Source organism: Pseudopodoces humilis, chromosome 4, assembly GCF_049639895.1.
Source record: "Pseudopodoces humilis isolate 2021_Gansu_Grassland_sample_001 chromosome 4, ASM4963989v1, whole genome shotgun sequence".
Classification (NCBI taxonomy): Eukaryota; Metazoa; Chordata; class Aves; order Passeriformes; family Paridae; genus Pseudopodoces; species Pseudopodoces humilis.
Window position 1 is genome coordinate 13,209,047 of NC_142203.1, and position 21,896 is coordinate 13,230,942.

Sequence of the window (21,896 nt, forward strand, 5' to 3'; positions counted from 1 at the left end):
TCTGCCCACAACTGCTTTTTTCCTGGGCCATTTAGTTCATAGGGGTTTTGTTTTAAGCTGTTCTAGTATAAAAGCAAGGGGTTTTTTGTCTCTCTCTGGAAGCAAGGGTTCTCTGCCTCTCTCTCTCTCTGTTCAAGTCTCTCACCAGATCACAGCTTCTCGGCATCCACGCACTCCAGCGTGAGCACCTTTTTCTCAAAGGCTGTGAGTGAATTTTGCATTCCCCCACGCACTTCATGAACCACGGGGAAATAGATTGTTGTATTATAGTCCTCACCACAGCTGCAGGAGAATTTCATCTCTGAGGCCCAGAGCACCTCCTCCTCCCCCTCCATCTTTCTGCACTGACTTTAGTGTCACCATGTTGTTCTCCTCACAGGTCTTCACCTTTTCTCTGACTTGGGAGAGAATTAGTGTTCATATTGTTTGTTCTCAAGTTCTAGCAACTGAAAAGTTTTACAGAGTTCTTCAGCGTTGAAAGGTTGATCCGGTCCAGGCTCCACATTGGGGAATTGCTCACCATGCCTGTCACTGCTGATCATGTGGTTCCCACGGACACCACATGGGCCTTGCTGGCTCCACTCAGCGCCTCTCTTCATGCAGAGCACTGAAAAGGAAAAAAAAAGCCGCTGCCACAGCCTTTTGCCCTTCTGTTCGCGGCATGGCTGGCTAAAAGCAGCTAAACAAATAAAGTTCATTTCAAGCCATGCTGAGATAGCTGCAACTGCATGGTGCTGCCCCAGCAATGCCAATCTTGGCTGCACGGTCCTGGCCACATGGCCAGCCCCAAGCCGGGAGGGCCCCAGCACCTACCCACCCCTCCAAGGAAGGAAAAGGGAGTTCCCAAGGTTTTGTCTTTTGTAAATAAATTATCGTAGAGACATTACTGGCTTTTTTAATTGGCTTAGCAGTGTGCCTATTCTAAGAGGCAGTTGGTGATTGGTTTTGCTGGGCACGGAGAAAGCTTTTAGCAGCTCCTCACAGAAAAATCATTTCCATGGCTGGCTTCTTCCCTCCTCACCAAAAACTGACCCTTGCAAAACCAACATAGATAGGCCACAAAAGAGAATTTCCCAACTATTGAGATGATTGCAGACATTAAAGAATGGAGATACCAGTAAAGACAAAACCAGAAGAGCGCACTGACAACATTTATTAAGCTGGAAGGGTTTATAATGCTGAACACACCAAGCTGTGATGTCTCCCAGAAACTACTTTTTTACAACAAATACTGGAGTATTTGCAATCCTTACCTGATTTTAATCAACTGGCCATCACTTGCCAACATTACGGCATAGCCAAGGAATGCAGGTATCCCAGTACAAAGGCTCACTTTGTCATGTGGCTTTGCTTACACAAGTAATAGCTGGAACCAAATAGTAGAAATCACACAGCTTAAAATGATAACAATATGAAACTTATATTATAAATCACATTACATAACTTTGGACAAGGTGTTAAAAAACACAGTATATTTGGTAAAGAAATGGCCTTTTCTATGAAAAAATTGTTCGATACTCAGTATTCTTGTTATGTGACCTTTTAACTTGTCAGACTATTGCAACATATTTGAATAATACAGTTATTTTACATGTTGCCTGTAACAATATGCCTAACTAATACTTGAAGAGTATTAAGTGTTGATTTCAACTGATGGTGAAACATGTCCAGAAGTAAATCAGTCCCTTCTGTGGCTTACAGGGCAAGTGTTCCCCAATAACAGTGACAGAGAGATTGTAGAATAAGTTTGTTTACTTGATTAAAAAGCACACCCTAGCAATCATGAGGGTAAATTACATCTGTAAGTATTTGTAGCACTTCAAATAAACAGCTATTGTTTTCCAACCCTACCTAAGGCAGGATACTTGCGCTAATGTCCTTTGTCTGTTAAAGAATAATATCTATAATCAGGTGTCCTGTGTTTCAAATAAGGACTTAAGACAAGATCCAAACATTTACAAGTACTTCACATACGTACCTTTGTGACGTACTGTGTATTTAACAGCAAATGCAGATTCTCTCTTGTTTTCCATTCTTTTTCTTATTTCAGCACAATGGAGAGAGCCTAGACAACGACATTTTAGCTGTGCACCAAAACGCCAGAGTTATGGCCAAGATTTCTGGCTGCTGCAACCTGAAACTGACCTATCCTCCGATGTGATATGCCACAGTACTTGCACTGTGTCTGGAAGCAACACAGCTGCTGGTGTGAGACCCTACAGAACCTACACTGTGTCTGGAACCAACATACCCTCCAGTGTGACACCAGGCAGAACAGGTTTTGGGTCATCAATGGACATATCCTCCCACGTGATACCTGGCAGAACTTACAGTATGTCTGGAACCAACATACCCTCCAGTGTGACACCAGGCAGAACAGGTTTTGGGTCATCAATGGACATATCCTCCCACGTGATATCTGGCAGAACTTACAGTGTGTCTTCAGCCAACACACCTAATGTGACACCCAGCAGAAGAGGCATTGGGTCATCACTGGATACATTCATCAACCTGATACCAATCAGAACCAATATTGGGTCATCAATGGATGCATCCTCCCGCATGACACAAAACAGAACTTTTACCATGTCTTCAGTCAACACGCCCTCCAGTCTGACAGGGAACAGAACTGGTACTGGGTCTTCAGTCAACACATCCTTGTGTTTCAGACCACACAGAACCAGTTCTTTGCCTTCAGTCAGATCTTTCAGCGAGGATGTCTTATCCAGCACCAGAAGAAATCAGGGAATTTAATTATTGGAGTCCTGGTCATGTCAGTTTTCTTAAGCAATATCCTAGCTTCTCTTCAGAAGGAAAAACTCCAGCAATGTAAAAAGAGCTAATTAAAGTACAGTTTTTATTGTACCTTTGTATTGTAGTTCAGTGTATGTGGTTTTTTGTCTGTAATTTCATATTTTTAGAAAATGTGCATACATATCTTCACATTTCTGTGTTTCTAAATTACTTGTACACCAAAACACTTATTTTCTTAACTATTATTTATGGCAATTAATAATTTTTATGTAGTATATTTTAAAATGTTATAAAACAACACCTTTTGTGTAGTTTTCTTGATTCTTGGAAAAAAAATCCACAAGCCATTTTGGTCTCTGTCTCTCAAAGTTGTTTCATACCTGCCTATCTTAAAGGACTACAATACTTTAACGGGATTGAGAGGGGTCCATGAAATGTACACCAGTGATTCCTCTTGTGGAATGTCATGGCCTTGCCATGAGCCTCTTCTTTTTCTTCTTTTCTTTTTTTCTTTTTTTTTTTTTTCCTCCTATCAGCTCAACTGCAGACGCACATTTAGTTGCAAACTTAAGCCAGATGAGCAAAATAAAAATGATGTGATGGGCCTTTGGGAGCACCCTTTCTGCTTTTTTGGTTGAGCAAGACTCTTGTCCAGGCAAAGAGATTTCACTTAGTGATACATAATCATTTGGCAGGAACTCTATTGATTTCTAGTAACAGCTGGAGGCCTGTATCTCCTCAGGATGTTTTGGCTATCCCATGCTTTATTGGGTTTTGGCTGCAAATACCCTTGCTTTCTTACCTAGAAGTACCATGGCTGGGCAAAAACTGCCCAATGGGTCATATTCCAAAGGCAGTTTGGTCTGGAGTTTGTGAATGAAGGAGACCTTTATCCAATTCCAAACCACATTTAAAAAAAACATAAAAGAGAACTTCCCATCCTTAACAAACAACTGACAATTCAGAAGTGAATGTAGCGCTTAATGGCAGAGTGAAAAAGAATGGAATCTTCCAACAGAGTTGTGGTTTATGAAGTTTTTATTCTGACTCCCACTCACAGCTGGCACTGGAGAAAGCCTATCTACCATAAATTGTTTTGCTGCAACAATCAGAGGCATCAGGCTGGAGAGAGGCGTGGCTGATGTTAGGAGCAGAAGCTGCCCCAAGGAGAAAAAAATAAATGAACATTTACTTCCCAAAGCCATCTCCCCACAGGCACAGGATTCCTCTGGTTCCCAGAAAGACACAGAAATAGGGCTGAGACCATCTGGACCTAAGTGCTCATGGCCAGGACCCTGCTGATGCCATTTGGGTTTTACCTTTTTTCTTTTATGTGTTTTCTATATTCTTCACACATATACTTGTAGCTCTGTGGCCTATTGTATTAATGATTAGTTTTCCCAGTATTTTTCCATAGCCTTTCCCTAAGCAAACTTCCAGAGCTCCAAGCCCCGGGGGGGTACAAGGCGCCAGGGCTATCTTGGTTCTTCCTGGGAACCAAGGCCAAGAGCAGCTCTTTGAGATACGTTTTCATGAAGAAAGTCATACATCTTCATAGAGAAAATACAGCCAGTGCTGACGGGGGGAGGGGGGACTCCAGAGGAGGAGCTTGACCTGGGGGGGAATTGCATCACCGATTGTAGAATTGCAGAACAATTTGTGTAACAAAGAGATCTTGAGCTACTTGTGGTAGACGTGAGCCTGTGCCATCTCCTGTATCTGTACCTGAGACTGGTGCCTGAAATAAAAGTTCATGATGTGTCACCCGGCATTCCCATCCCGTTTGTGAAAAATTAGCCTCCAACAAATGGTGCCCCAAGAGGAGAGTCATCTCCCAAAGATGTGCGCACCCCCCACTGCCCCTTATTCTCAATTGATTCCCCAAAGTATTACATATGCATAGGATTACACAGTACGCCTGTTCATTGTCTGACTCCGCCTGCTCTCATCTCGTATGATAATGTGCTCCATGCCCCTCCGTGCTTCCTCAGTTCTTCTTTTGAAATGGGTCTGGGGTCTTTTTAATGAAATCTTTCTTTTCCTCGAGCTTGAACTTTTCCACTGTGTCCTGTTGGCAGCTCTCCTGCTTCACTTGGACACTGTTCAGATCCCTTGGTTGCAGGTGTAGACGCGGTTCTTTCTTTTTCACAGTAGTCCATCCTCCTTGTCTCCTTCTACAAATACAACTTAAGACAAGAGAAATGATATATGTATCCTTGGACCATTCATTTCATCTTGGCAATTGCTGGTTACATTGTATTCCCCTTGCAAGCAGGACCTGTATAGGCTTGACTTTAACTAAGCACACTTAGTCCTACATCGCTTCTATCTTAAATTCTTTTTCATTCCTTTAACTTAGAATTTTCTCATAACCTGCTCCTATTTTAGTTAAAACCTTAATTTCCTAATTTCTTAACTCAGATGTGCAAGGGATACCAGGCCATGCTCTGTCTCCGCAAATAAGAAACACACTTTGCGACAGTTGTAAGAGTGACTACTGGATGAAACGATGGAGGATGTGTAATTACACCATTGGCTCTGATTTCTGTAGGCAGGATCATATGGAGAGACATCCTGCCTGGCAATTACCCTGTCCCTTATAATTGCTGGATCCCTTATAATTTTAGTTGTTTTACTAGCATCCCATCTTGTTCCATTGTGGAGGGAAGCCAGTCCTCCAAAAGGCTTCCGCCTTGGAGGTCTCTTCCCTAAGATAAAATAAAACTACTTAGTCATGGTGACCAAACTGTGGACCCCTTCCTGCTTTGGGACCCCATGCTATTTCCTTGTAAACTATTGGTCATTTTACCCCGGTCTTAAACCATTGGTCCTTTTCCCAATTCTCCCCTTCCCTATAAAAACCCCAGCTTTTGCCCAGTTCAGTGGATGTGGCCGTCACTGACCCCATCGCAGAAGCCTGCCAATAAAGGACCCTGCGGAATGCTAGACGGCCTCCCATCTCTTGTCCGTGCATCAGTTGGGGTAATCCATGAGTGAGCTGAGCTGAGCTGGAATCACATCTAAAAGAGCTGATTGCTTGAAGCCTCAGGCCGAGCTCATATCGGTTACCCCTGGCTGGAAACTGCCTGGGACCTCTGCATGGCTGCTCCTTGCGGGACCCCTATCCAGGAAGTCTGTGGCAGCCAGAGGTTGGACAGACCCCTGGACCGGCCACAACAAGTGGTGCTCCGAACGTCCTGTGTTGGACCATTGCAAGCAGCGGAGTCCTGGGAGAGAGCGGTGTTCTTTGGGACTGTCCCACCTTCGCCTCGCCATTCCCTCAGTGGATAGCCTCTGTGTTTTAGCAGAACTATCTCAAGAGGCAGTCCAAACACCCTCCATAATTGACATCTGGGACAACATACTCCTGAAGGACTTGGCCTGATCACCACCCAGCAGCTTTTCTTTTGACCCTCATTGGCTGAAGGATCGTAAGTTGAAATATCCAGCTTTTTTCTGTGTGCTTTCTTGGAGTTTTTTGGGTCCTTTTTCTATTTTTTTTTCTCTTTTTTTTTTTTTTTATTTTTTTTTTCTGCTGGGCTGGGACCTGGACTACCAGTATGGGATTAAAGCTACGAAATTCACAGCTATCCCATACTGAGCAAGACCTATATTCCCAAGTTCTAAATACCCTTTCTGCTGGTAACTTCAAACTCTCTAAAAGATATCTTTCTAAAAGAAACCTGAAATCATTTATCCGCTGGACTTTAAACATTTTCCTCACTTTAGCGGAGACTCTATCTGCCTCAGCTCTTTCTGGGAGAGAGGAGGGACCAAACTTTATGCCTTTCAAGCTAACAGAGATTGTTCAGTAACTCATTTTATTCCTTTATTTCATACTATTGCAAAGTTAGTAGAACAAAAATCTCAGTTTAAAATCTCCCGCTGTAACTCCCCTTGCTTCTCTGTATCTCTTCCTTCCTATACAAATATTATTCAGGGTACCTCGAAGCCAGAATCAGGGGAGCTGGTTCTACCACTGCCCTCCTATACATTTGCAAACTACCCTGACTCTGCCTCAGAGCTAAAACCTGCAAAACCAGTATTTCTACCTGAAGCTCCTCTACTCTCTGTCTCCCCGCTTCCTCCGGAGGCCAACCCCTGCCCACCCCGCTCCAGGCAGGCTCTGCGGGGCCCACCCCTCCTCTGCCCCTCCCCCCGCCCCTCCCCCCTCTGCCCCTCCCCCCCTCCTCCGCCCCTCCCCCCCCCCCCAATCCCTCTCCGTGCTACGGGCACTGTGGTGTTTGCCACCACCCCCACCCCGCTCACTGAACTGGGGAGTGTAGGACCTGCCCTGCCCCTGCCCAGCACTGCCGTGGCCGCCGCCCTCGCCCCTCCGCTGGGTGGGGGGTAGTGTGGGATCCACCCTGCCCCTCCCCTCCCACTCCAGCCCCAGCCGCCCCACTCCCTTCCCCCAGGACAGGGAAAACAGCCCCCGTGCCTGCCTCTCCCCCACCCCCGCTCCTCCCTTTCAGGGGAGGAGGAAACACAGAGGCCGTTCCCCAACACCCCACTATGTTCGGCCCCTATGTCTACCCTATGTTGCTGCATGGGGCACCCCCGTCAGTTCCTCCCCACCTCCCGGAGCCTCCCCCACCGGCAGCCACCCTGCCACTCCCGGCTGCTGCACAACAGTGGTTGTGGGGTGGGACACCCGGCCTGGCCGCCATGCCCGTGGCTCCGCCGCCGGCCCCCGGGTTCCCCCATGGCTCCCCCGGCCCCCCCGCCGCAGCTTTCTCCCCTCCCGCGGTTTTTCCCCCGCTGTGGCTCCTGCCGCCGCAGCCATAGCTTCTGCCACCGCAGCGCCGGAAAACCCGGCACCCCCCACCCCTGAGACCTGCGCCTGTTGCACAGTGGCAGTGCTGGGACCACCGCCCCGCGGCCGGGCTGCGTGTCCCCGGTCCCCCGCTGCCCCGCTCCAGGCACCCTTAGTGCACTCGAGGAAGCATTGCACAGCAGATGCACGGCCCTGCATCCTCTTCTGAGGAAGACAGTGGTAGCACCTCAGATTCTAAGACTGAGCCTGAAGATCGATGGCCCCTTACACAGAAGGAAGCCGCCCAGGAAGGTGACTAGGAATTGGCTCAAAAGATTTCAGCCTTCCCAGTAACTTATAAAAAAGAGAGGAGGGGTGGGGCCGCAAACGAAACAGTGTGGCAGCCCGTTACTAACAAAGAACTTGCAAATCTTCATAAGGTAGCAAAAGAACACAGTCAGGAAGCACATCTTTTTAGAAATTACTTAGAGGCCATCTTCTCCACGCATACCTTAGTACCACACGATGTCAAAAATATTGCTCAATGCCTTCTTTCCCCTGCTGAAAATATGCTATGGGAAAGGCATTGGAGAAAACATTTAAAAACATTATCTGACAATTATTCTAAAGATGCAAATAGGCAAAATTTCACTGTTGAACAACTAGCCAGAGAAGATGATCTACAAAAACCTTCAGACCAAAGCCAACACTTTACCTGAAGATACACTGCAGACGTGTCTATAGCATCAAAAACATCCTTACTCCTTCCACCAGATGACTCCTACCCTACCCTGAAATTAGATGTATTTCACTAATATCAAACAAGGGGTAGATGAAAGTTTTTTTAAATTTTTGGATAGATTAAAGGATGCCTTGGAAAACAGATAGAGAGTATAGAGGCATGAAAGGAACTTTGGAGTAAACTAGCTATAAAGGATGCTAATGAACAATGTAAAACTATTCGGAGGGTTTTACTCCTGGACACAAAGTGTTTACACATTGAACAAATGGTGGAAAGCTGTACACACCATTTGTCCACTGAAAACACAGTTGCCCAAGCAGTTGCTAAAGGCATCGCTGAAGGGGTTTCTGGAGCATTTTCAGTGGTGGCCTCCAAAGATAATGCCGGCTGTTTCAACTGTGGAGAATTTGGACACTTTATAAAGGACTGCCCAGAAAGGCCACCCACCCAAGACCCCCACGCTGTCTACCAAAGGCCCCAGAGACCACAGGCGTACCAGAAGTGCTCAGGAAACTTCCAGCATAGCACGGTAAGGCCCTGTGTGGAGACAACAAATCAAAAGCCATCTGGCTCTGTCCCAACTATGAGATTCACATTGGTCAGCCAGGACCAGGAAGATGGGAAACATCACAGAGTATCATCCCGGGAGATAGCAAGTCACACGAGGAAGATCCAATACATAGAGCGATACAGATGGGAACCCGGCTCCAGCTGGTAACTGCACTGTCCATTGACTTTACAGATGAAAGTGTTTACCGTGTTCCCGTAGGAAAGTATGGGCCGAAAGATGGTCCCTGGGACATCCTAATTATAGGTGACACTTTCCATGGTCCAAAGTAAATGTTTGTTTTTCCAAAAGTACAAACGAGAAATGTACAACAAGAAATCTTTGTCCAACTGTGCTGAACGGACCTACCCTTTTATTTTTCACAGAGAACCCCAATTGCACAAGCCTTTCTCGTCCCACTGAACCGCATGGAATGACTTCTCCTCCTCAATCCCACAATCATGCGGGCACAGATTGTAGGCTCAAGTAAGCCAACCATTGAGTGTGGCCTATTCCATAAGGGGGAGAAGATCTACCGACCAGGGATGCTGGATGCTGGTGCAGACCTGACCATCATCACCTACTCAGAGTAGCCAGCAAACTAGGAACTGCAGCCGGTAACAAACATTATTTCAGGGATTGGTGGAGTCACAGTGTCTATGCGCAGTGAGCAGAATGTCATCGTTGAAGGACCTGAAGGCAAGCTGGCAGCCATCTGGCCATTCGTGGTAAGGGCCCCCATCACCCTATGGGGTAGGGACCTTCTATCCCAATGGGGGGGCTGCCTTACGCATTCCCAGCCGGAATTTCTGACTGGGGCCACTGAGGGGCACGCACCACCATCTACCCCTCAGCTCACTTGGAAATGCAAGGAACCAGTCGAGCAGCGGCCCCTCTTGAAGGTGAAGTTGTGCACACTGGAAGCCCTAGTTGAAGAGCAGCTTGCCAAGGGCCACATCGTCAAGACCACCAGCCCTTGGAATTCCCTGGTCTTTGTGCTGAAAAAGCCTGGAAAGGACAGATGGAGACTCCTTCACGATCTTCGCAAGATCGACGAGGTCACTGAAGACATGGGTCCCCTCCAGCCCGGCCTGCCCTCACCACTGATGCTGCCTCAGGACTGGTGCTGCCTCAGAATGAGGTGTAGCGACCTGGTTCGTGAGCGACACGATGGCTAAACTTACAGGCCTGTCGGGCTAATCACACGCGAACACCGATGTGGTGGACGGTGAAGAGCGTTTATTTCCGGTGTGCAAGGTTTTATATGACCGAGATATGATGACGTCATCACCGAGACATTATGGGTTATGGAACTTTGGAGAAAGAGGGACCCTATCTTCACGTACAACGCGAGATCTTCCGATCGGCGTTCCCTATCTGACCGCATCAGACTGGACTCTTGCCACCATAGATATCAAAGACTGTTTCTTCAGCATCCCGCCGCACCCCCAAGACTCCCCCCTGCTTTGCCTTCTCCGTTCCCTCTCTTAACAGAGAGGCTCCACTCAAAAGATACCATTGGCTTTATCTCCCTCAAGGCCTAAAGAACAGCCCAACTATATGCCAGTGGTACATTGCTCACATATCTGTCCCCCATCCGGAAGCTATTCCCAGATGCAGCCATCCACCACAATATGGATGATATCCTGGTGTGTGCCTCAGAAAAAACTTATTTGGACAAAGCGGTTAAAAAGACCATTGAGACCATAGAAAAAGCAGGATTCAAGATTCATGAGGACAAAATGCAGTACACCAGCCCGTGGACTTATCTCGGACTCCAAATTTGTGAAAGAACCATTGTACCCCAGCAGCTTGCCATCCGAGATGACCCAAAAACCCTGAGAGACAGTTTGTGCGGGTCCATCAACTGGGTACGTCCCCTCATAGGAATTACAACAGAGGACCTCATCCCCCTCTTCAATCTTCTCCGTGGCAGTGGAGACCTGGACTCTCCACACACTCTCACACCAGAAGCCCAAGATACCATCACCAAAGTCCAAGAAGCCCTGTCTTCACGCCAAGTCCATCGCTTCGAGCCCAGCCTGCCTTTCCAGTTTGTTATTCTGGGAAAGGCCCCCCCATTTCCATGGGTTGATTTTCCAATGGGACCCTCAACTCAGAGACCCTCTGTTGATACTTGAATGGATCTTTACAATCAACCTACAAAAACAATTACCACCTGTTGTGGCTGGGGCCTGGGGGCCTGTCTGACCCCCAGCTTCTGCCAGCAACAGCCCAGACAGACATCCCAGGGACGGAGCCGCCATCTGGGGTTTCCAGGCAGTCACCAGCCAGGGATAACCCTTAGGAGCATGAGCAAAGGCTTCAAGGGGACCAGCTCTTTTAGAAGGTGATTTCTGCTCTGTGATCAGCTCTGTTCAGCCTAGCCGGCTCCCTTCAGCGGTTACCCCAGCCGGCACAGACAAGAGACGGGAAGATCATACGGCATTCCACAGAAAGTCTTTAATGCAGGCTTCAGCAAAGGGAGCCAGTGATGATCTAAGCACTGAACTGGGCAAAAGCTGGGGTTTTTATAGGGTAGGGGAAGATTGGGAAGGGGACCAATGGTCTAAGACTGGGATAAGATGACCAATAGTTAACAGGGAGATAACATGGGGTCCTGAGGCAGGAAGGGGTCCATAGCTTAATCACCATGACTAGGCAGTTTCTCCTCATCTTAGAGGGTACATCTCCAGGGAGGATGCCTGTCAGACTGGGCTTCCTCCACAACCACCTTTCAAGTAATCATGGCACATCTAATTAAAAAGGCCAGAACTCGCCTCCACTCTCTTGCAGGGTGAGTTCACATGCCACCGACTACTGGAGACCTGGAACATTTACGCCAGACTAATGAAAACCTCCTAGTTCACCCTGGATACCTATACAGGCCAAATTTCCATTCACATACCAAAGCACAAACAGCCTTTAATCTGACCCCAAAAGTAATCCAAAGTAGGACACCTCTCAAAGCTCTAACCATTTTTACAGATGGCTCAGGGTCATCCCACAAGTCTGTAATGACCTGGAAGGACCCCAAGACTCAAAAATGGGGATCTGATGTCCAAATAGTGGAGGGATCTCCACAAACAGCTGAGTTAGCAGCTGTCATCAGAGCCTTTGACAAATTCAAAGACGAACCCTTTAATTTGGTCACGGATTCAGCTTATGTTGCTGGTATAGCTATGAGGGCAGAACGCGGTTTTCTCAAAGACGTTTCCAATCCAAAATCAGACCAATTGATCTCTGCATTAACTTGTTTAATATCTCACAGAAAGCAACCTTACTGTATTATGCATGTGAGGTCACACATCAATCTGCCAGGTGCCATCACAGAGGGGAACAAGAAGGCGGATGCATTGGCCGTGTCAATAAAACTTCTAACATCCCTGACATCTTTGCTCAGGCAAAGTTATCACATGCATTTTATGATCAAAATGTACCTGCCCTCATCAGAATGTTCAAGCTCTCAAAGATCAAGCAAAGGCTATTATCGCGATGTGCCCCAACTGCCAAAATTACAGGTTGTTACCCCTTTTTCCTTAGAAAACCCTATTGTTCCCCTCCTTCAACCCTTGCCAAAACCCTCATACCTCATATCCATTCTGTCCCCCCAAGAAAAAAAAAAAAAACAAACACAAAAAAAGCAAAGAAAAAAACCAACCAAACCACAAAAATACCCCAAAACCAAACCAAACCAAACAAACAAAAAATCAACAACAACAACAAAAAATGGGGTGGGGGAAGGAATGGAGGAAAGGGATGAGGGAGAAAACCCTAAACCTCCCCTCCCACCATAAAGGTAACAAATTTTGCTGATATTCCCTATCAGAAGCCCCATCCCTGTCCAAAGATGAAAATTACCTCCGTTGGTGCTGTCCTCACTGCTGCCTGGATGCTCTTTGCCATGCCATATGCCTTCAGCTGGATTAGCCCACAGCCTAACCATAATGTTTGGGTGACCTTAGCAAGGACACTGAAACAAGATAACATGTGCCTATCCATGAGTAGCATTGACAACCCACTTTCCATGTGTCTGGTGGGGATTCCCTTGGTGGCTGGTAGGGATTCCCAGCAGATGACTGACCCATCTATAATTCAGAGCTCCTCTGCACCACAGGCAAGAGGCCCAGTCCGGTAGATACCTGGGACAAGTGGACAAAAATGTTGTCAAATGCTCCAGAGGAACCCCAAGAACTGGACCTGCTGGGGTCCTCCAAAGCAACATACCGTGTCAAATTTTACTTTAAACAACCAAGCCAACATTGGCCAGAGATTGACCAGACAAAAAACACATACAGAAAAGACATCACCAATTAACAAAGCCTATAATTATCCAGACTGGTGTAATTACACCTGTCGCATACTCTCTGTGTCCTCTCTCCACCCCAAAGTGTTGCCCCAGAGAATGTTTCTTATCTGTGGTGACCAAGTATGGGCTGGGAACCCCTCGTGCTTCCAGGGGGGTCCCTGTAGCCTTGGCAAACTTTCTACCTTCACTCCAAATATCACCTTAGTACATAATTTGAAACAAGAATGCAAATTAAAACGTCAAAAGAGATCCTACACTGAATTTGATGAAAATTGTGATCCTAAACTGTACAATTGGAACAAACCAAAGAGAGCTGCTGTCTCCCTATTCTTACCATGGGTAGCTGCAGCTAAGGCCCTTGGTGAGATAAATTACCTGGGGTGTTGACTTAGCAAACAGGCTAAAGGGACATCTGCTGCCCTGAGTGATCTTTTAAAAGATGAGGAAACATGCATCCCTACAAAATTGAGCTGTGATTGACTTCCTACTACTTGCCCAAGGACATGGCTGACAAGACTTTGAAGGGATGTGCTGCTTCAACCTCTCTTCATGCTCAAAATCCATCCACACAAACATCCAGAAACTGAAGGAACTAGTGAAAGACTCAAAAGTGGAAAACAACCCGGACTGGGTCAATGGCCTTCTCGGTCAATGGGGACTAGCAGGATGGGTGTCATCTTTAGTTAAGGGAATTTTGTGGATTTTTATTGTGATCGTTATTGTATTAGTTATGTTCTCGTGCCTTCTCCATTGCTTTGAAAGAGCTATTGGAGAAGCCTTTTTACTAAATACAGAGAGGGGAGTTGTAGAGGAGGTCCAGTCCTCCAAAAGGCTTCCGCCTTGGAGGTCTCTTCCCTAAGATAAAATAAAACTACTTAGTCATGGTGACCAAACTGTGGACCCCTTCCTGCTTCGGGACCCCATGTTATCTCCTTGTAAACTATTGGTCATTTTACCCCGGTCTTAAACCATTGGTCCTTTTCCCAATTCTCCCCTTCCCTATAAAAACCCCAGCTTTTGCCCAGTTCAGTGGATGTGGCCATCACTGGCCACCTTCGCAGAAGCCTGCCAATAAAGGACTCTGTGGAATGCTAGACGGCCTCCCGTCTCTCGTCCACCCGTCGGCTGGGGTAATCCATGAGTGAGCTGAGCTGAGCTGAGCTGGAATCACATCTAAAAGAGCTGATTGCTTGAAGCCTCAGGCCGAGCTCATATCGGTTACCCCTGGCTGGAAACTGCCTGGGACCCTGTCACGATCCGCTAAGACAAGCAGGAGTTGTGAGAGGTTCGTTTGATCTCAGAGTGCAAAAAGGACACCAAGGGATTTCAGTTAAATCACAACAGCAATAATGCCTCTTTATTTTAGTGCCAACAACATGGGCTATGCGATAGATGAGAGGGAGATAGAGAGAGAGGGATGAAGAGACAAAGTAGAGAGAGAAAGAAGGGGGGGTTATAGCTACCAATGGACGAGACAGGGACACTGGTGTCTTCTTCCATGGGGAGATGTCTCTCCAAGAAAGTAATTTAGAAAAGTCACTTTTATAGTCCGTTTCAAAGCGAGGGACAGTTGGCCAAGAGGTGGGTTATAAATCCATAGGCTATTGTGATGAGACCCATTGCTTTGGGAAGCAGGTGTAAGGTACAGAACAGGCCGCTCTTCACAAGTCCCTGCTCACCAGCAGGAATGAAGGCAGTGTACCATGGTAACACAGCAAGCACACCTGCAAATAATCGCTTGGCCAGCATCCACCTCAACCAGGTCAGAACCCCTGTACAAAGTCCCTTGGGGTCTTTGGGGTCTTAGTCTCTGTTCTTGTGACGGTCATGAGGCAAATGAGGAAACACTGGACCAGACACCCTCTTACCCCTGGATGGCTATTCCTTGCGGGACCCCTATCTGGGAAGTCTGCTGCAGCCAGAGGTCGGGCTGACCCCTGGACCAGCCGCAACATTCTGTAGTAAAATGTAATGCAAAAATCCATTCTTACAGAGCCAAGAATTTCTAGCTCCTGGGGTTCGAGTGGTGCATGCAGGAGCTTCTGGGTCCAGTAGTCCCAGGTTTCGACAGGGCTGTGCTCCCATTTGCCTCATCACCTTGCATACTACAGATGGCATCCTCAGTTATCAGCCACACATCCATAGGCAACCCCACTAGGCAAGTGGAAAAGGGGTCATCAAGGCTAGCAACTGACAGGCATAGGGTATCCTGATTTATGGCTTTAGCCAAGATTACCCATAGGTTCTGCTTTGGCTGTGTGACTACCCAGCCACCTGCAAGGAGCACGGTCTCAAACCATGGCTGAGGAAGGTGAACAGAAGCTTCTCATCAATCATCTTCTGCAGAGCTGTCCGGTCTGGGTGTAGAAGCTGTCACCTGGTGGTTCTTGTTCTCGGGTGCACCTGGGGGTCCCTCTGGTGGATCCTTGTCCAGCGGCTGCAAGCATGGTTTGATGTTTTTTGCTGGGATCTACTGAATTCTTCCACCCAGTTGATAGTTCCACAAAGTCTTTGCATATCATGTAATGTCCGTGGGTTCTTGTTAAGCTGCAAGGGCTGTAGCTGTATGGTTTGGGAAGGAATTTGGAACCCCAAGTACCTCCAGGTGCGGCCTGCTGGATTTTCTCCTCCAAGATGGTTAATCCTGCCTGCTGGATGGCAGCGATGGTGGTCTTGAACACCGCATCCAGTGCTATGGTGCCTTCAGCAGCAAGGAGAATGTCATCAAGGTAGTGGTAAATCATGACCTCTAGGTGAATCTCACGAACCAGTGTTAACACTTTGGCAGCAAACCACGGACAGATGGTAGGACAGTTTTTCATGCCCTGGGGCAGTACAGTCCAGTGATACTTCCAAAGAGGAGCTTGTCTATTAATGATTGGTACAGAAAAAGCAAAACAAGGGGCATCGTCTGGATGTGATGGTATATCAAAAAAACAGTCCTTCAGGTCAATGGTGGCTAAATGCCAGTGCTTAGGAATTATGGTTGGTGAGGGGAGTCCTGGTTGGAGAGCGCCCGTGTCCTCCATGACCTCGTTAATACTCCTGAGGTCATGTAGGAGCCGCCACTTGTTTTTGTGCTTTCTGATGATAAAAATGGAGGTATTCCAGGAACTGGTGGTGGGTGTTATGTTGTTACCTTTTCAGGCTGTTCTGTTACTAGAGAATGGAGCACAGCCAGTTTTTCTTCAGCGAGGGGCCATTGATCCACCCATATGGGGTCATCAGTCTTCCAGGTTAATCGAAGGGTGCTGTGCTGCTCAATGGCCCCAACCAAAAATCCGTCTCTAGGTGGATTCCCCATTGTGTTAGAATGTCCCTCCTCCAAAGGATTATAAGTGCACTCACCACAAAGGGTTTGGTGGTAGCAAGATGTCCTTTGAATCCTTCAGTCTTTTCCAGCTCTGTGCTCTGTAGGCTGTTACTGTCTTCCCCAGTTCCTGCTGGAATCCCAGAGGCTGGCATAAGAGTCCATTCTGGAGGCCACTTGGATTTTGCAATCACCATCATGTCTGCTCCAGTGTCTATATGACCTGTGGGCAATCTTCTTGCCTTTAGATTGCATAACACAGGTTAATTGAGGTCTGTTTTTGCCAATGATCTGAGTTCACATTACAGAGGACCTTGCGGCCTCATCATCTGTCACATCTGGTAATAGAATCGCTTAAGCGATTGTCAGTCCTTGGGGAATAAAGCAGGGAGGGTCTGGGTTTATGGCTAAAATGATTATCTCTTGTTGCAATATTACAGACAATACCAAGGGAAAACCAAAAAATCCCTCTGTCCTCGACCTGCAGTTCCCTAGAATCAGTAATTCACAAGGCTGATCTTCAGGCCCAAGCTGTTCTGTGGAAGTCACGTGAGCAAAAGAGTCAGTTAAAGTAACAGATTTGGCACTCACCAGCTCCAATTTTGCACGTGGTGGCAAGGTGGCTGGCAGCTTGGAGATCAGATGTTGAAGTTCGGTGCCACCTGGTTTTTTGATGGACAACTGGATCACTTGGCCTTTAATGATTGTGGACATTGTCAGCTTGAGTATTTCTCTCACAGCGCGAGACCGTCTCATGCTCTGCTGGTAGTTTTTTGATAGCTGTTTGTTGTTGTGACTTCTCAGGCAGTTCTGCCCAAACTGGTGTTGAACTCTGTCTGGAATCAAATATCCCCCTCCCTTCTAGGAACAGTCCTTTCTAAAATGCCCTTGCTGGCCACACTGGAAGCAAGTGTTAGGGCCCTGGGGACCATTAAGAGGAAATTGCATAGCCACTAGGGTTTCTCCAACTCCTTGCCCCATGGCCTGGGCTTGTACAGTTGCCAAGTGCTCTATTGTCCCAAGGCGATTACAGGTCCCAATCACTTGTAAGAGCATGAATTGTGGGTCTTTGGTAGGTCATGTAGAAAGAACCTTTTTACATTCTGGGCTTGCATTGGCAACTGCTAATGACTTCAAGATCTCATCTTTTGCTTTATCATCCCGGATCTAGTTTTCTATTGCCTGCTTGAGGCAATCAATGAACTTCATATAGAGCTCTCCGGGTTCCTGTCTTATATATTCAAGGCTGGGAATACTGCCATTGAGCACTTGAACTACTGCCTTCCAGGCCATATCCTTCACTTTTGCTTGACTGGGGATGTGCTCAGCCTGATCATCTGGTTGGCTGTATTGTGCTTCCCCGGCTAGGTGGTCCATTGTTAACGCTGCCCTTGCTTGGTCGTTAGCATATTTGGTTAACAGCTGAGTCCGCATACGCTCCTGCCCTGCCCCCGGGTATACTCAGTGGGTGATAGTAAAATAGTTATCAAGTATTTTAAATCATGGGGGGTGAACACATGGATGGTAAATGTGGCTCATAGCAGATTATTAAAGTACGGCAACCCTCTCCCATGGTTTTTCTCTGCTCTAAGTAGCTCCTTGATTTCCCCATAAGCCATTGGGTCATACCTTGGATTTGCATTTGTTCCCCCTCTTGGATATTGTACCAGGACAACTGCAAATTTTGAGACCTTCTCCCAGTCCCCTTTCTCAATTGCAGCCTTCCGGATGCAGTCCCAGGGGTTTTCCAGAGCTGGAAGATGGGTAGTAGCTCATCAACGCCTGGGGAGTTTGAATCCTCTTCTGAGGAAGAAGGACAACTCAGAGCAATAACATTGCTCTAGTATTAGAGCAGCAGCACTGTTTTTTCGGTCTTGTCCCTGGGAGCTGCCACATTACCAGAGCACGAGGCAATGGGTGCCGTCATTTTGCTGGATGTTAAAATGGAAGGGCCTTAATTTAGGGTGGCGGCCTTCCAGGGTGGAGTTCTGGATTCCAGCTCGGTGTTAGGGGCGTGGCCCAAGGGCAAAGTGGATTGACTGATGTTAGAGGCATAGTCTGAGATTGTGGGTGCGGGGGTGGAGTTAGAGCAGCGGTCTTGGGCAGAAAAGGCATCCGCAGGGGAAGGATTTTGAGGAGCTGAGAAGGAGGTCCCTAGTCGCATTTTGACTCTTTCCATCTTGGGTGTCCAGGCGATAGCACCATCTTGGAACATTGTGAAAGGCTCGCAAAGGGAAGGTTCCAGGGAAGGTATCGGGTTAGGGGTAACTGACAGACCAGGTGATCAACACTTTTCTTGCTGATGAAGGGTTTCAAGGATGGTGTGGAAAATGGGGAGCATGCAGGGTGCAATGGAGTCCCTCTTTATTGACAAATCATATAATTTAACCCCCACTGAGTCCCAAAGTTTGGTGGTGCAAATTTTATCAGCAGAGCCGTCTGGAAAATTTGTAGAAATCCAGCTCACGATAAATTTCAATTCCTCCTTTGAAAATTTCTTGTCCTGATCCACTGAAATTAATTTAAAATGTCCATATACACTCTTTTGTACCCGAGACATACAGCCACCCACATCTCTCTCTCTCTCTCTCACCACCTTAGGGAGAAAAGCCACCAGAATGCACAAAGTTGCTAAAGACTTGAGCCATTATTTTTTTTTTCAAGGCAAAGTGGCAAAATGGGCTGTTAATGTCCCATGCTTCCCCAAAACCTACCTGCAATCCTCCACAAGTGAACAAAACAGTTCACAGTCGTCCTCGATGCCCCTGGCTGAGGTCCCTTGATATCGATGACTAAAACTGTCAGGCCCCAATATGGAAACACACAAAAAAAAAAAAAAATAAAAGGGGAGCACCTTCTGGTCAGCAACCCCAGCTGACTGAACCGACACAGAAAACCCTGACTATCAGGGTCCCTGTTCCAGGCGCCACTTGTTGCAGTGAGGGTGGCTGTGACAAATCTTTAGGTCTCCTGATTTCAGGGCAGAGGGTGATGAGAGAATAAATAGGAGCGGAAGCATTGGTTGGCACCAGGAAAATAACACTTCAATAAGGAATAAAAGAAAATAGGGATGATGCCCAAAAGCCGAGCAACAATAACCAGGGGGAGGTCTGTGGGGGTGACCAACCAAAGACTAGAACTAAGGAAGGCACCACAGTATATAACCTTAGGGGACAAACATTCTAGTAGCCTAACCACATGGAGAGCAAGAAGGTAGTAAATCACCTGGAAGAGGACAGATTATAAAAACCTCTATCTGAGAAAATAAGAGACAATAAGAGTGAAGAGGGAATGGGAAAGGAGAAATGGGAAAGGGGAAGGGAAAAGGTAAAAAAAAACAAAGAGGAAAGGGAAAGGGAAAGGGAAAGGAAAGGGAAAGGGAAAGGGAAAGGGAAAGGGAAAGGGAAAGGGAAAGGGAAAGGGAAAGGGAAAGGGAAAGGGGAAAGGGGAAAGGGGAAAGGGGAAAGGGGAAAGGGGAAAGGGGAAAGGGGAAAGGGGAAAGGGGAAAGGGAGAGGATAAAGTCCTTGGAAATTCTGATTTTATCTAAAGGACATTTTCTGAAAACATACATGTTTGCTACAATACATAGCCCTTTCCCACATGCTTTAGTTTTCTAGCTCTTGATAGTAACTAAACCCAGTCAGTTTTAAAATAGATAAGAAAAAAATTAGTAAAAAGTTTTCCTTCAAGACCAAATATCTGCCAAAGACTGAATGCTATGGTTAATGGCTTTTGAACATTCACAGGAATGATCAAAGCATTAAAGTAATTAAACAGGACTCTTAGAATCCAGCAGAAGTTGCACTATTAAAGAGATTAAATAGAGATTCACATTGTACTGTGTGTTTTTATAGTCTTGAAAACAGAGGCTCAATAATAGTGTTTCATGCACACCCAATAACATAAAAAATAACAATAAAAAGCCCATGCCTTTTTGTCCTGATAAGTATTTGCTGCAGCAGCCACCTTTCTTTTAAGTAAGGATGTGTTCAAAGGCCTTTTTCCCCTTTTCTGTTGAAAACTGTTTCATATCCAAAAAAGGATTAGTCCCATATGCAGTATTTTCTTCATGTCAAGGAACAGGCTCAAATCTCCAGGCAAATATAAAAGGATACAAGATTTTAACAGTATGTAAGTTACAGTGTCAATGACTCTGACTTGAATTCAGTTTTGACTTCTGAAGAATTTAAAATCTAGCCGAGAATAACACAGCCTCACCTTTCCTTAATGATATGTGAAAGGCCAGAACAAGAAAAGAGAATTTGACTTACTCTGCTAGTGCTTGTTGAAATCAATGTGTCTCGTTATAGGACTTTTGGATTTGGGTTCTTTATCCCTTTGAACTGAAGATTGATGAGAGGGAGGCTAGTTTTTTCTCGTTCGGTCTCAGTTGTTTATTTTTTCTTATCAGCATTACAAGGTACAAGGAGCTATGTGCGCTATGATAGTAAGGGGTAAAATGGCCAACAAAGATCTTCTTCAAGGTCTTTTATATGTCCATTTAGCCAATTAACAGGTGCCAACTAAATTATTTTTCTTACTGACCCAATGACCCAACACTTGTGTGCTGCACTGCGGCATTTTCTACCCAATCACCTACTACTACCCAAAAACCCCTAGGAGAAGAACATGAAGAAGAAAGAAGAAGGACAAGAGACAACACCCTAAATCCTCCATCTTGTCTCTTGTTCTCTAAACTACTTTTTCACCCAGTGATTTAAAAAACTTTCTAATCTACACACTTACACTTTTCTTATCTAACTTTAGCATTTGTTTTCATGTATCACCATGAAAACATGCTCATGAATTTCATATTATATGAAATTCAGTGTTTTTTTGAACTCTAGAACTAAGTATTAAAAACAAGGGCACACAATCTGTATCTCAGACTCCAACAAATATGTAATGGGAAAATATTTCTGCTAGGGAAGGAACAGTTTAAATCACATGAGGGTCTCTTGCCTTGGTAAGCTCTTAGCCCTCTGTGATACATTTCACCTCAGTGCAGACTTCAAGTGGCTTGTTGTTTTCTTTTTCTCCCTCCAAAACACCAAGGGATCAAAATTTTTGGTAAAAACAAGACTTCTACTCTCAATCAAAGCCAAAGAGAAGCTCTTCAGGGCTTCTTCCTAGATACAGGTAAAATACTCCAGTGATCTCAAACTTTTGGCACCAGATTCTGCTCTGGAACACCACGTCTTTCTTGTAATCTGAAAGAGGGAACAAATCAAACCTCAAGAGCTGGTCCTACCTTTAAAAACAGCATTCCTCCCACCAGAAACTTCTTTTCCTGTGATCTGCAATCCCCACTGTTTATTACAATAAAATACTTATTTTTATTAGGTTTGCATATGCTTTTAAGAGCTTTAATGCCTTTTTATCTATATATGTTTAATACCACTATCTGCTTATTACAACATTCCAGGAATCCCTTTTGACTCTTCTCTCCATATTCCTGCAGAAGGTCAGGTCACTCT